Source organism: Osmia lignaria, chromosome 12, assembly GCF_051020975.1.
Source record: "Osmia lignaria lignaria isolate PbOS001 chromosome 12, iyOsmLign1, whole genome shotgun sequence".
In the NCBI taxonomy this organism is placed as follows: Eukaryota; Metazoa; Arthropoda; class Insecta; order Hymenoptera; family Megachilidae; genus Osmia; species Osmia lignaria.
In genome coordinates, this window is record NC_135043.1 from 9,499,758 (window position 1) to 9,514,441 (window position 14,684).

Below are 14,684 nucleotides of genomic sequence, written 5' to 3' on the forward strand. Positions count from 1 at the left end.
CATGAATGTCCAGCGTTTTTCCGTTCGCATTCCTCTCACGAACTGAACGGGGTCGAAACGTTTGAAACGAGAACGAGCCGAAAGGCTGGATAAGAGGAAATCAGGTAGAACGTCGTTTGTGGGGCTTCAATGGGAATTATTGGATTTTGATACACGCACTTTGGGTAAGTGGGCCGTGTAACGACAAACAATTGCGTTCGATGAAATTCATGGTTGCTAGGAACATCGACAATTAATGTGAATTGAGAAAATCGAAGAAGTAATAAATTGTGAATTTCAGGTTTTTTTTTATAAAGTTCAGGGTATCTTTTGATTTGTAATTGTTGGAGGATAGAAAGATAATTAAAAAAGGATATTCTTCTTTTTAAGAGATGATAAATTAGATTAGTATATCTACCCAAGAGAAGCCTATTTACTATTATTTTTTTATTTTCAAAACTTAAAGAAGTAACAATAGCTCAAGAAACTTAGCATGGACACTCTGTACATTGCTCTTCCGTTTCTGTCTTTTACAAACACAACTGTTATAATAGTATTCAAAAGTTTAAAAATAGGTTCCACAGCATCATAAACAGTGTTTGTATTGTACTGCTCCACTTTTCAATGTACTTGATCGTAGGAACGTTGATGCTATAAAAGGATAAAAAGAGAAGAGGAACCAAGTTTTAATTAAATACTCAGATAATTGATTCCTCGATCAACAGACCATGCCGCATCATTATTACCACTTGGTATACCTTTCGATTTCGACCTGGCTTGATTAAGTACGAACCAATTATTTTAGACTTTGAGTTTGATCCAAAGAAGTATGACAAAGGGATAAACAATACAATGATAAATTCATGGTAAAATATTATGGAATTTTACATTTTATTCTGGTAATAAATATTTTCTATACAATTAATTTGCATATAAGAATATATGGAACACATTGTTTGGTTAAAATCCCAATTCTTTACGTCTCAGTAAATACCATCTTATTTCATGTTTTATTCCCGAGAAAGAAATTCCCGCGAGCACAAGCTGAATGATAAGAATTTCACGAAAATTCACCAACCACGGGAATACGTCGTATTGTGAGATGTGCTTCAGAGCTCATCAAATTTACGGGCGATAGAACGTTTTAGGTAACGCGTCTATCGTGCAAGCTCTCTGATGCGAATTTATACGGAAAACACCACTGGTAATCAAAAGTCCTTTTCTATAAAACCCTCGAATTTTCCTTTATAAAAGCCCATTAATAGATATTATATTAGATGTGAGAAGAAATTTACATTCAACCCTTATTTGGGCACTGGGTGTAATAGACTTATTAATTTAAATAATTCATTCAATACTAAATGTATAGCGATAAGTACATTTTTAAACATTAAGAAAATTTCAAATATAAATTTCAAAAATTATAACCTTTGGTGCAGGACTGAATTAAAATTTCTAGGCCCCGGGTCTATCAAATCTTTGAGAGCTCCCTTGTTTAAAAAATTGAAATTTATTCTAAATAAAATTAAATAAAAGGGGCGACAGTAAAATAATTTTCATGGGAAACGAGGTAAATGGTTGTAGCCCCCCTTAGATCTCCCTTTGATCCAACATTGCTTTGGCATCTATAATTATTTTGCCAAGTTTGGAGGAAATCGATGATCAGAAGGTTGCCTTGTAAGTCAAATAAACGCGGTAGATTCGGTATCTTCCCGTTGAATTATCGGCATAGTAGATGTACGCGTAAACAACGCACGGTCGAACGTTTACGAATTTGACATGCGTATTTGGGCGAGTATCAACGTTTGCTTGGCGGAGTTGTGTAGATCCGATCTCAGGCCGGGACACGTATCCTGTACACGCCGATCCCGCAGTAATTATTCAAAGCAAACGTGAGTTCATGTCGCGGACCGGTAATGCATCGCATTACTAGTTTCCTTGTATGTGCAAGTTCACGCAAACACGCACGTATAATACATACATACCGATGGATACGAGATAGCACGCATCGCGGACACTTCGATAGATGTGATCTTATTCAATTCAATAGGGAATCGATCCGATACATTTGTTATCGATAAATAGCAACGTATCTACTTTTCCATTCGCGTAATAATTTCATCCCCTTTCCATCCGTCAAGCCAACGATTTCAAAACACAAGTCAAAGGAAACGTCGTGAATTTGCTTGAAAAACCGTGAATGTAACGCGATAGCGGGTATTCATATTCTGTAAACGGGTTCGAGATATATGAATATTATCAGTGGTTAGATTTTATGCCTCAGGTAACTCTATACGTAAAGTTGAAAGGATAAGATCGCTATACGATAAGTACACAAGAAAGGTATTCATACTTATATATCATTATACAAGGTAAATGTAGGCTTAGAGAATATAAATTATTAAAATATTTAAATAATATTGTATACTCATGGAGACATCGCCGGATTAAGGGGAGATCTAAAGGGGGCTTCTTTGCAAGGGGTCCCCTTATAAGCCTTTCTTGGTTGCCTTTTTTTCCTACAAGTAAATATTATTTAATTTTGTTTAGAATAAACAGACCTGATAGACCTGAGAATCAAATAAAATAGAAATAAAATGAAATAGAATAAAAAGTAAGATATATAAACCACCCCAAAACGAATGCCCTATTACAATTCAATAAAACATTTAACCAAGGATACTATATTGTTAGGTAGTATTATTCAGGAGGTGAAAAGCTAAATGGAAGAAAAACAGTTGGATCCATCAGGCCGATAACGAGCAGTTATCACGATGCCATGTACTCGTGAGAATTCTCGTAAACACGTCCGCGGTTGAAACGGAACTACCCTGTAACCGAGAACGACGCGTTCGTTCCAACGATTGTTATCGTTTGCCAGTCTAAACCTCGAACGACACGGCGCCGCTTTCGCCGAGACTTTGTTGCGCAAACAACGGCATCCGTGCAAACGTAGTAACAACCCTTCCCCGACGACACCCGGTGAAAAACAACGTTGGCCCTCCGCAAAACCGTCGCGTCGACAAACACACGTCGCGCTGGAAAATCGTACAACCCCGACCGAGAACTTGCGACAGAAGCTGCAAGTAGCGAAGACAAACAGCCCAGGGTGGTCGCAGTGCAACGACGATGGCTCAGAGACTTTTGTTTCGTGCGTGTGCTCGTGGTTTGATCAAAGCTCTCAATTGTGCAGGGAAACGAACTTCTGGGTAAACGAGAACGGATAGTTTGAACACTTAAACTGTATCGCAACTATTCCTTATACCAGTAACGGATGAAAATTTCTTGGATCTGGGATGTCGGGGTTCCGATAAATTTGATATAAAATTAAATAGCAAAAAGGTTTAAAGTGGGGCGATGGTAAAGAAAGACATTTTCAGTAGAATTGTTTCGCGTCATTTTGAACATCCCCTTTATGATATCTGATAGTGTACATACACCTTTTTAAAATGCTCGTATGCTTTCTATTTTCTTACGATAAAGAGAAACTTAAAGTAAGAAGGATAATGTTTTCCAAGAAGCTTTCAAATAAATTTTGTTTGAGAAGAGGCACATGTTATTTTCTATGTAACCTACATTTCTAAATGGGTTGCATTTGGAAATGCAGCCTTCACGGCACACTTTCTGCAAAACTTTTAACATGTATACGATATAAAACCGAGTTAAAGAAGCACATTCATTTCGTATAATGGATTTCAAATATAAATCGTTAAGAATTAAACTACATGAAAAATGAATATTGCAGAAATTTATGAATGGTGGAGAAAATAATATGATTTTTAATTATTAAATAATTAATTCTGCGACATGATCCTTTTTTCTGGGGAAGCATGACTTAATCGTGAAAGTTTGTGAAATTTTAAATAAAAATGCAGGAATTCATAAGAATATTAATATTAAAATAAAGGAATAAAGAATTCAAAGTTTGGAGTAATTTTATGTGTAATTTTTCTGAAACACAAGTGTTCATTTACACTTGTGATGAATGGCGGACAGCATATTTAGAATAAACTGCAGGAAAATATAAATTCTGGAAGAGAATTTCCGAGAAACACTCTGCTTGACGTAATAATGTACCTGCTCTGCAAAAATTTTAAGATGGTGCAAAACTAATTATAATTTTTGAAAAAAATTCAAAAGTTAAAATTAAATCTAATAATTTTTATATAAAAAGGTTTTATAATCCGGTAAATGATATAAAATTTAGAATAAAAAAATAATATGCAGCATAAAATGAAACTTAAATTATCACTATCTCAGCTTAAAATTGGGTTACCTCCTAATATCCATATTTCACATCATCAAAATTTTATCTTTAATTACTCGCCTATTACAATATACATATATTCATGAATTTTCCAGCAATTTATCAACAATTTCAGTGAAACTACACAGCTATACCGTGGAAGCTTCAATCGTTTGGAACTGCTCTCAGGTTTAAAAGGAATATCGAATAATGGTAAAACCGACTCCCCGTTTCAAACCTGTAAAATTTCAGGGTGATTTCCACGAAGATATAAAAGGAGTCGATGCTTGAAAGGGACCCGCGCGGCAAAGTGCGCGAACGAATAACCGAAGCGAGCGCTAGCAGGATCTTTTCGATGCGAGTAAAGGAAATATACGAGCGAGAGATTCTAAAAAATAAGGGGGGGTAGAAATCGTCAGCCCCCTCTCCAACATATGACACATTTTTCCTAAAGCTACGTTTCATGCAATTCTATAAATACAATTGAATTTTAAGGTACTTATTTAAATTTGAAAAAGAAAATTTTCGTTTTCTATTAATTTTCTATTATTTTCAGGTTTTATTTTTATTTTGTAGAAGATACTTGAAGTAATATCTCCACTCAGTAGGAGGCTTTGGGAGGGGGCGAGATTGGGCTACCACCCAGGGTGACAGACACCCAAGGACGCCTTAAATTTAATTTCTAAAAACTTGTAATATAAAATGCACCATCTTCGAGTTGGATAATTTTTAATGTTCATATGCTATTACGAGCAATTTCATTCACCCATGTTACAATTTCTATTGATTCAATTGATTAAAAAAAACTGAGCAGCTTCGTAAAAATTTACAAGGATTGATGGTATGAAATAAAACCTTTTCGCTCCCAGTGGAATGATTGCTTTTCAATGATATCGCTTATAAATAATAATAACACCGTACCGAGAAGATAGTATACGATATCAGAAAAACATAAATGAACAAATACGAACGGAGAATGTTTTCTTTAAATCAAGTATTGAATTTTAGTGGTGGAGTTTTATTTAGTTTCTTTCCAAACATGGTAAAAGTACAAATGGTAGATCGCTTTTAACTCGATATTTTTATATTGTTACTCTCGTCTGTGGTTTTATAAAGAAAAGAAAAATTAATTCTATAAATTTGGAAAGTTTAGTATAGTATTTCATAGAAGTTTTGAAAAAGCAAAGGCAAGGATTTAGTTTAAGATTTTGTTAAAAATAAAATAAAATTTTTGCAAACATTCAAATGTAATATGTAGTCGAAATAAATGTAATAAATTTGTGAAAATATAAAAAGAACTATAATATTCAAATTAATTATCCTGTACTGTAAGTAAAGAAAGTTTGCAAAATGGAAAGTATTTGTGACAGGGTAATTTGGGTATAATATCATATAAAACGATGCTACTTATAACGTTCAGATTTAAGAGGTAGAATTTAATTAAGTTTAGTGAATAACGCGAGAACAATTTCGTCCAAATTAATTGAAATTCTTCGCGAGCATTATAGAAGGATACTGTACGGAAGTAGAACGTGTTATATCTTCGAATAGTTTGAAATATGAAGGAAACTTGTGAAGTACGGTTAAACAATATTTAACGTTTCAACTTTTAATATTAAAACCACTGCCATAATATTATAATTAATTTTCAAATTTATACTTCCATCGGTGGTTTTGGTTAAAACTATTAATACATTTTGAAAACTATAAGTTAAACTTTAGAATTAAAAATGAAAATCTAAAAATTTTGTCTTTCATATTATTTCATATTGAAAATTATTCTTCCATTATATGAAACTCTTTCGTTTAAAAATTCTACATTTAAATTTAGATTTATATTCTTGTACACGTTGTGTAAGTTTGGGTATCGATTGACCCGAACACCGCTGTTGAAGGGTTAAGTGAAATTACGTGCATGTAAATAACGGTATTCCATTTGTCGAGGATAAGCTCGCGTGTACCCATTTATAGCCATAAGAGATGATGTAAGGAGCTCAAATTGTCAATTTGAGCCATAAGGTCTCCTTATTTCGACACGTTACACGTAACATGTTGCTGGTATTTGTGCACGTTTCCCTAATGTAATAGCCATACTACTTACGATACATGAAACCATATTTGTCTGCGCATATGCTACCTTTATCGTAAGGCGCGCCAATGCTCGAGTATACTACTGGAATATGCGTCCATTCACTGGATCGGATAACGGAGACAGTGTAGCGTACAGATGATAACAGCGGAGTAACAGACGTCATAAGAGAATAAGAAATAAGGGAAAAGAGAAGAAATAAGAGAAGAAAAATTGCAGAAAAAGAACAAAGATGTAACGAGAAAGACAAAGAAAGAAAAATTGGAAAAACTTCTAAGATATAAAAAGAAAAATTGATGCTTGAAACGGATGAAGAAACAGCGGAAGAGAAAAGAATTTTCAAATTATCAAAATTAAACGTACACGATTATTCGTGCCATGTTTTTAAATATTGCATTCTAAATAATTCGACAAAATAAGTAACAAATAAGTTCTTAAATAAAAGGAGCCAGTATCTTGTTAGGTAACATAAGGGGTAACTTTTCCAAGGGTTCAAATTTCTTTTGAAAAGTAAGGTTTCCTTTTCACAATGGACATTGTGACAAAGAAGCACACGGTAGATCATTGTTTCGAAGATTTCGCAGGTCGGTGGTTTGGGCAGCCGTTTCATCGAAGAAAATCACGCTCGTTCTTTAGAATTGATGCCGGCAATGTTTCTTCCCGAACGTTCGAGGCCAAGAAGCGTATAAAAGTCCGAACGTTATAGGAAGTCGATGGCTAGGTGGCTGACCACCAGAATGAATCCGGATTTGAGAGATAAAATGAAGAAAAGAATTCCCTTCCCAATCTACCATTTATTTCATATTGCGACTCATACCTTATCCTTATCTCTCATTGCAACAAACTTTTATTATCTTTGTTGTTAGTTAAATCGAAGTGAATTTATTATGCCCTAATCAATTTTATGAAATAAATTATTTATTAACATCAGTTGAATCTCCTTTCTTTCGTTGAGCAAATTTCCAAATCCCTCGGAGTGCTTATTCGCTGGTGGCTAATTCAACTGAGCTAATGGGTTCGTTCGTTGCAAGTGAGGTATTGCATGCGGCCGAGGCGTGATGCACGAAGCTCGTAACCATAAAAAATGCTAGCATGTAACGATATTAAGAGTATTGTACAAGGTGGAGTACGTATTTGTCGGACCATACATGTTAGGTTTAATGATCGTCCTTGCGGTCCTTAATCGACAATTCCCTGTTGAAATTACTTATACATTCCACGCGATTCTGACGGTAATGTTTTTGTTCTTTCATTGTCGTGATAGAACTTCTATTATGGCGAAATTTCGCCTTTCATGTTTCATGTTTTTCTCGAAGGGATGGTTAGTTATTAACTTTCAAAATATTGAACATTTTCTCTGACAACGAATATTATGTAACGTGATACGAAGAAATTGGAATCTTTAAAGAACATCATATTACAACAACTTGTAATAAAAATATTAATTCAAGGTATAATAATAGAAAACTGTTCTGTGATGTAAAGAGAGTTACAAAGCAGAAGAGAAAAGATGAAAAGAAAAGATGATGATGAAATGGGGTACTGTTAGGAAGCATGTCAAAGAAAATGAGAGGATAATAGAAAAGAAAATCGGTATTAATTTGCAGCAAATTGGAATCTTTTACGAGATGTGCTTTTAAAGAATAAGGGTAGAGTTTTTGAAACTGAGAAAAATTTTCGATGGTACGTACAGTTTTTGTATATGCAACGTTTTATACTCTATATTAGAGGTTCTCAACTTTATTAGTGGTTCCATTATTGTGTGCTTCGTATTTAAGCCGTTTGTCGTTGAACCATGGTCGGATCTCGAGAACCGATCGAAGGGGCACGATTGCCAAGGAAGCGTATCAAGCGTGACCCGATAAAACTGATTTAGGTCACTCGGTTCCCTCCATCTTTTCGCCTTCCTTTCCGAACCGCCTTATTTTCCTTTCGATTCCTACCCTTCGTCTTGTCTACAACCGCTATCCATCCCTGTTTTCTCTTCGTCGTCAGAAACAGTGCGAAAGGGGAAAGACCCAGAATTCAATACCAGACTGATTGGTCTGTGCAATTGTCCGTTCGTCGCCGATTGTCTCCGGACCATGGTTGCTAAAGAAATCCGGCAAAGAGGAACGTTAAAGGGCGCGTTTCTTAAAAGGAAAGAACGATGAAAGGAGAAGGCTACGTTCTTACGTTTTATCCGCAGACGGATTCATTTCAGAGTTTCTGACGGCTGGATTTTTAAGGGCAAGAAACTCAGCGATAAGTTGAAAAAATTAATTGTATTTTAATTTTATAGCTTATAGCAATAGGCTGGTGTTGTAATAAATGTCTGGTCCCTCAAAAATAAGGATTGGCCCCATTCTAAGATTCTACGATTTAAAAAATTCCCAAAATTACTCGGAATGTCGCTAATATTGCTCACTCGGAAGTCGACGCGCGCCCGTAAGAAAACAATGGGAAGGACGGAAAATAAGGCTATAAATGCAAAGCAATAATGACGCTCAGCTGGGACTTCCTCTCGAAGCAACGTCGCGATGGGCGTTTACCGGTTGAAAGACTTTTTGCATTTCATCTTTTGCTGCGATTCCTGAGCTTTTTGTCTGTAAACGCTGTTCGTACTCGCGTTCTATATTTCCCGTGCTACGATCCGGATTGCATTTTTCTATTCTGTCGACGAGAAGCTTAGGATACCATAATTTTTTTTTTGTTGAAAAGCACTTTATATCTATCTTCTCTCGATGATACGTACAGTTTCGAATATGTACTCGAATATGCAACGTTTTATACTCAATGGCAGTAATATATAAAATTGATAGTTAATCACAATAATTTTTTTATTTTATTCCCCTGTCATTGTCGAGATTATTAAGAAATTAGGACAAAATGGGAGGAAGTAAATTTAAGTTACCGATAGTAGAATGGAGCATGGATGCTGTGCAAAGCTGTAGAATGTAGACACTGATATCTACTTTATCGTAAGACGAATTGGATCGTGAAACGAAACGGATTGGGTTTGAGGAAGGGGCGTTGAAGTTGAGTTTAGCTTTCGGTTGCTTCCTGTAAAAATGGGATAAGTAGAAAGTAGATTAAGAACGAGGAGAAACCGTGTTTCACGGTTTGTTGCAGCCTCGATGGCGGAATAAGAAGGAAATGAAGAGTTCTCGATGCGTTCGACTTCCGAGATCCTCTTTGTCAAGTAATCCCCTTATTCTCTCACTGTTTTTTTTAATTTCACAATTCCCAAATTTTCAAGTTTCAAAATCCCGAGATTCCAAAGTTTCTAAATTTCTAAATTTCAAAGTTTCAGAATTTTTTCAAATATCAAATTATTTTTTTTAACTACCCATTTTATATTTTGCTGCCATTGATATCCACGCGTGTTGAATGATGTTCACTGATTTATTTGAACGTCCGATGTTTAGCTCGATAGAGTTTCACGGCAGCGTGTTTGTCACGTGGCTATAATTTCGAGTATGGTAAAGAGAGTAAAGAGATTTGCATATAAAACAAGCAATTTACTTCGTAATGATGGGGTAGAGGTGGGAGATGGAGTCATTACTCCTGCTTTGAAGGATAATGGAATAAAGCGACCGCCTTGTGTCCGTTTTACATCGTTATACCAGTTATCAGGGGTTTGGCTTTGATTATATACTGGAAACAGAGAGCAATTTTGACGGTGGTCCTATTAAACATTCAGGATAATGGATGGATTCGGCACCAACGACGTGTCGCTTTCGATATTTAATTTCATCTCGTGACACTCGAACGACTAACTGGATACCGATAATCCTCTTTTCTTCCTACCAGCGATTTAGACCCCACACGTTTAGAATCGAAACACGCTAAATCCAAATGGATCTGATGCGCTTCTATGGGAATTATAACCGATAGACAATCGATAGATTGGTGTAAAACGATAACAGTACACTCCTGTCGGGAATTTCTTATTGATTTCTATTCAATAGGGTTTGAAAGCTGTGAATGTAATCCGATGGAGTTAAAGTATTAGATTAAGAAAATAAGGTTCTAATTCCAATAAAATGGTATTAGACACTATATGAATTATTATTCTTAATGATTTTTAATTTCTAATTTCAAGTGTCTAATGACTAATTTCTAATGTTTAATTTCTAATATTTAATATCTATTATTATATCTATTATTAATATTTAATTTCTAATTTCTAATTTCAATCAGTTAAATATTTTAAAAAGTTAGTTTACCCTCGTGCTTCACGTTAGGTTCATATTGAATTTTCCTTGATGTTTAATCATCTGTGCACGCTAAGGATAGCCACAATTGTCAGGGCGAGGAAACTTTAGGCGGTAGCCATTTGGGTTTTAAAGTTTGGGGAGAGAATATTCGCCGACCGCCTGGGCAGCTTAATGGTTAGACCAGTCGGCCGGCAAGCGGAAGTTCCGGCTTCGAATCCCGATTCAGCAATCCGATCGGCCGAATATATTTTTCTCTCTACATCTTATTATTGGTAACATCTGCAATGCAGGTCGAACGAAAAAGGATGATTGAAAATAACATTTCAAAATTTCAATTATATCTAATATAGACCCAAGGAGGACAATCAAATTAATCAGTGCACGTTTAATTTCATTTTTTAACAAACGGTTTCATGTATTCTCACTGTACACAGAGTGAAGTGGATACCTGAAATAGCCGGTAGCTTGAGATTTCTAAAAGTACCACGAACAGGTGGGTTGCTTTTTAAAGTACCTGCTGTATGGAAAGCACTGAAACTCGAGATCGTACTCTATAGTCCATCTAAATCCATTACTGACTAAGCTCGACCACTATCCGTTACCAAGATCGATCGTTGCCGACTCGTGTGAATCTACATTTTATTTTATTTTCACAGAGAAAAGAAACTACTCAACTGATGGACAGTCAAATACAATATCAAAGACTTATCCGCTCAACGAGAGGGCAATGAATTAACTCATCTAATATCTAATACGTAAAAATATCATCAATGGTATTTGAAGACTCTACAACTCCATTTTACAGAATTTATAAAATTCTCCATTGTAGATATTTCTGGTATTTCCGGTTTGTCTCATCCGGTTTCATAAGCTGAACCCTTCGGTCTACATATATTCCTGGATAATGTCGATTTATATATAACGTTCGTTAATGTATAAAAGATTCTTATAATAATTATCAATATTTTATTTATAGAAAGCATAGTTCCTCTAAATCAGAAGCCTGATACAAATATTTATTGTACCTAAAGAAATATTTGTTTCCAAAAAAGGATACACAGGTTGAAGCAGAAAAAATGAACTGGATACGAAGCAATCACCGGGAAACGCGTTTCATAAATCACGTAATGGCGGTCGTCGACACCATTTGTACATCCAACGAATTTCGCGAATCGAATAATCTAGCACGGTCGCGGGTCGAAAAATCACGCAACGTGTTCTGCGAAATACGCTTTCTAGCTAGCGTGACAAAATTGCAAAGGAATTCCGCCTTCGAAATAAAACATGCACGCGAAGCATTTAAAAGAACCACTTTGATGTATGTCAATGTTACTACTTCTGACAAAGGAAATAGGTTAAACAGAAATTACATGGTTTTCGTTGAAGACGAATAAAGTCGGGTTGAATGAGGGCTTTTGAAGCGTACGGGCTTCATAAATCTGAAAATCACGTTTATCCTATTTAGTGACGAAATGTATGTTTTTGTAGGATCTCGTTGAATACGTGATAAGCTTTTGATATCAAAACCCTTTTGACTATTTTGAGAAATAATATATCGAAAGAAAGAAAAGAAAATGAGTTAATTTTAATTAATTACCTTAAATAAAATTATATTTAACAAGGGGAACTACCCAAGTGTTACACTCACTTATTAATGAAAAATTATCATTATAAAAAAAAGAAAAAAAAAATTATGGTAACCCAGGATTTGAACCGAGGACCTTTAGATTACGAGTCATGTGTTTAATCACAGAGCGGATCCATGACTCGCAAACTAAAGGTTCTCGGTTCAAATCCTCGGTTCCCAACAATTTTTTTTTTTTTTTTTATGATAATTTTTATGTAATAGTTATTCAAAAAGAGACAAATTATTATTAAAAAAAAAAAAAAATGTTGGGAATCAATGATTTGAACCGTGGATCTCTAGATTGCGAGTTGTATGTGTGAGTCTGTCATACTTCTCAATGTAAGTAGTAATTAACTTTAATTATTAATATCTTTTAAACAATTAGTCGTCTGCCCATAAAACGGGGTATAGGCGTGTTCAGCTCGACGAGCTCTACAAGCTGGCAAAGTTTCTTTAATAAGTGAGTGTAACACTTGGGTAGTTCCCCTTGTAAGAGGTAGTGGTTGAAATATTTTGTGGGACATGAAATTACTGTTATTCCTATTAAATAATTAAAAAGAAAAGAAATCTTAAAGTCCTAATTATAAAATATTTTAAATAAAAAATAATTTTTCAAATCCTCTGAATTTGTTATAAATAATTTTACTCGATCCAGTGTACACCTTTTATCGCCTTAAAACCCTATATGTTTGACTTAGTTTATTTTTCTCTAAAGATAATAATATTAAGGTAAATCAAGGTGGTAATTTCAAGTGTCTCGTCCAGTATATCTACGGGCCTGAATACATACGGTACGAGCAGTTTCCGGTTATCTGGAGTCACCGATCGTTACTCTGCTGTCTCGTGGAGGACACTGAAACCTACTTTTTTTTCTCCTGTTCCTCTTTCCATTTGCCTCGTAACTTGTGGTGCGACGTATACGCGGATGATATCCCGAGGGGTATGTCTTCCCTTTCTGTATTTCTCTTGGGGTGCTGTCGTAGCGAGCGCATAATTGTAGTTTCCCTTCGCCTCGAATCAAGAAACGTTAGTACCGTATGCTCGAAACTTTCTTTAAAATGGGTGTTAACTGGTTTACCACAATTTTTAATTTCTCTTTGGTAAATCCTATTTACTCTATTAAACAGAACCGCATTTTGCAAGGGACCACCTTCTAAACCTTCCACTCGCCGAACCTGTCGTCTCGCTTTGGGTCTGTATGACCCAGAAATTTTGAAGTGTTTGTAAATGAGGTGGTAGCAATGTAGGTCACCACAATTTTCAACTCTGTACAGTAGTGATAGCTATGAAAACTTTTGTAAAGTACTTGTAATGTTTACAACATTTCCAAACAACTACTAGTAATTTTGGTTAGAGTTCTCCTACGTAATTAATGCCCGTTGTTAGAGGTACAGTGAAAAGTTCGGACGTATACGCCTCCATTCAACAATGATTTACAACTACTCATTCAGCGATTATCAAAGAAGCGAAAGGAATAGATTATTTTGTAATAATTACACTTTTAAGACGTTAATGATAATTTAAATGATATGGGTCTATAATCATTATATTGTAAAAATAAATGAATAAACTGAATTTTGCTTCCAACTATTACTGGCTTATATTATTACTTCAACAATTAACGGTTCTTGATTTTCTAAAAAAAATTTCCTACATTTATTTTTTAAAGCTATTTTAAAATTTTGTAAGTTAAAAATTTAAAATTTACATCCCCCAAATGTAAAGTATGAGTCGCATAAAGCATTGCAAGCTGTTTCCTTTTAAAGTAATAGGGATAGTGACAAATTTTTTTTTTTACGTTATGAATGCAAGAGGGTCTTTCATGCAATATGTAAGATACTACTATCGCTTCCCCGAGAGGCACGAGATGGGTCACGTTTCCATTTTTTTAAATAGAACGGCACTTTAATTTTTGCATTTTTTGAAACCTTATTAAAATGCCAACGAGCATTTCTTTGATATATTTTTTCATATTTTTTAGACTTAAAGAAATCTACATAGTCAATTTCATCCAAAGTAGTATAAAATTGATTGAAAATGAAATGAACCTAATCTAACGTAACTGAAATCAACCTAATCCATTTTTTAAATTAAATAATTAATAATTAAATAAACAAAGTAAATGGAAGATTTTTCCCACCCTTTAGAAACCTTGCAAAATTTTATAACCCTTCCTGTATGTTGAATAGCATGGAAATTTTAAGATTTTGATATTTCATCGCATTCAACATACATTAAATATTAAAACCATTTTTTCAACGAGCGTTGCACCATGCGAACATTGTCCCATGGGCAATCCTTTTCCGCGCATTCGTCGTTATACTTCCGGTATGGTTTGTACTCGCAGCTCTCTTTATTCCTAATCAAGAAACGCCTGTACAGTGTAGCGTTCATGTTCTATGAACTTCCTTCATCCGCGGTGGAAAACTTCGGAAGCGGAAGCAATTAAGAGATATAAAGACCGCTGAAATTGAAATTATTTCGAAAGGATGCATTTAAAGTTAACTGCAACGATGCAGCTAGCTCGTTAATGATGGTACAACG

At 34.9% G+C, this 14,684-nt stretch overlaps 1 protein-coding gene across 4 annotated transcripts in view; it reads right to left on the reverse strand.

The window, feature by feature from the left end:
- LOC117603143 (neural cell adhesion molecule 2) overlaps positions 1 to 14,684 on the reverse strand; it is a 53,060-nt gene that overhangs the window by 8,729 nt on the left and 29,647 nt on the right. The window lies entirely within an intron of this gene.